Source organism: Lathyrus oleraceus, chromosome 5 (genome assembly GCF_024323335.1).
Source record: "Lathyrus oleraceus cultivar Zhongwan6 chromosome 5, CAAS_Psat_ZW6_1.0, whole genome shotgun sequence".
In the NCBI taxonomy this organism is placed as follows: Eukaryota; Viridiplantae; Streptophyta; class Magnoliopsida; order Fabales; family Fabaceae; genus Lathyrus; species Lathyrus oleraceus.
In genome coordinates, this window is record NC_066583.1 from 80,599,973 (window position 1) to 80,602,210 (window position 2,238).

The following is a 2,238-nucleotide window of genomic DNA, read 5'->3' on the forward strand; positions in this document are numbered from 1 at the left end:
ATGAAAGGATTGTACACCCGGTAAGTTGAAAACCTGAAAGGGCAACTTTGGCAAAAATGGGTATCCCGGTGGATTGAAAACCCGAAAAGGGTGATCCAGGCAAAAGTTAGGGATTAAGCGAATGACTGCGTTCTGAGTAGTTCTGAATATCATCTCGTGTTGATAACAAGAAACTTTCGAAGGATAGGAAACAGTCCAATCACCTTTTTCAGAAAGCTGATCATCTGGAGGATCTTGAAGACGAGCGAGTCATAGCAGAATTGGAACCCGGTAGAAATCCATTTCACATTGCCATTAGATTAATTTCTGTTTTTTTTGTGTGCAATTACCTCTTTCTAGGGATTGCTTCCTGATGTAAATGCCTATTCAAAGGCCATTCAATCAATAAAATCATGTTATTCAATATATCCCCGTTTTTTTTAGTATATCCCCGTTTTTATTTTCTTTTTACTGTTTTGTTTGCAAAAATGACGTTCGAATTTTAGATAAACATTGCATCATGAAACATAAGAGCTTTACAGGTACATGCTTAATAAACATTTAAACTTGCTGTAAATTTTAAGTGCTTTGGATCTTCTATTCAGAACAGGTACACTCGGGGCATTTCCTTAAGGTCCCCATCAAATGATCGCGGATGTTTTTCCTGAACAATTGGAATTTGGTACCTTATCCATGCAGAGCTGGTCCGAGCGTTGGATTCTTCAATCCCCAGTAGACTCTCACTATTGTACTTCCCCAAGCGTGTGTTTCAGACTATACACTCCCCGGTAGAGTTGATAGTGCCAGACTGTATATCCCCAACGGAGTTGACAATGCCGGACTGTGTCTTCCCAGCAGAAGCGGCTGCTCCTCAGAGTTCGATGCTAGATCGATGATCTCGATGCTAGATCCTTGGTCTCCTTCCCTGAAGCAGAATTTCAGTACCGTATCGGTGTTTGCTTCCCCTGCTGAGTCGTCTCTCTCGCAGATTATGGTTGCCAGAACCACTGTCGTTTTCCTCAGCAGCAAGCTTTCAGTGCCATTCTCTCCCCAGTCAGAGTCTTGGTATTTTGCCATTGTTAAAACACCGCTTAGCTGGTTATTTCCCCACAGAGTTCAGTTGTGCTGTGTATCTCCAACAGCATTGCCAGGGTCCGGAAGATGGTAATCATTTCCCCAACAGAATTCGTTGCCTCGGCTTGACATTCTCCCCAGCATTTCGCATCCCTGCATGTAGAATCATATTGCATTGCATCCTCCCAAATCGCGTAGCATTTCCATTTTCATGGAGCATTACGCCATTGAAAAATTCAAACATACGCATGTAAAGCATAAGGCATTCTCGATATCCCAAGTGATAAGCCAACATTTATTTCCAGTACTCAGACTGAAGATTGGTCATGACTTATCTTTATTATTCCCAGCAGGGGTCGTTGGCCCACGCGCCGCCTCAATTATCATTTTCCCTATTTTTGCCGACGCTGAGAGGCATGAAGGTTCCCGGTATTCAGACCAAAGTGGCATTCTGGCCAGTTTCTCGATATTCAGACCGAAGTGGCATTCAGGCCAGTTTCCCGGTACTCAGACCGAAGTGGCATTCAGGCCAATTTTCCGATGTTCAGATCGAAGAAGTTTCCGACGTTCAGGTCTATGCAACTCGTGGCATTCAGGCCAGTTTCCCGGTATTCAGACCGAAGTGGCATTCAGGCCAGTCTCTCGGTGTTCAGACCGATATTAATAATCTCATATCTTCCGATGCTCAGATCGAAGTCATTCCCAGTATTCAGACTGATGAGCGGCGTTCAGGCCATGGTTATTTCTGTGTTACCATTTATTTTGGTATCCAGGTTAATAGTCTTTTCCGGTATTCAGACCGACTCTCACCGTACCAGACAGATTCTTCTTTCAAGACCACCTCTTTGCCGATTCTGACAAGCATTGTTACTTCATTTTTTCACTTCAGTGTAAATTTTCGGGCTTTTGTTGTATTCAATCCCTTGATACCTCGAAAGTGCGAAAGCCGCTGCTATCTTCTTTTCGGGTCTCCAGTTGATTGAATAGGGGCAGCTGTAGCACCTCAAATTTGCCCCCCTCATTCATGCATTCACTTTTTAGGTCATTTAACATTTCATATTGCACTTCATCATGTCAATCAGAATTAGCTCCAAGAAGCTTGAATATCATCCAAGACACTTTGTGGATCCTATCTGGGTGATCAGTCAACACAAGGGAAGGACTTGAGTTACTTCCAACATGTTC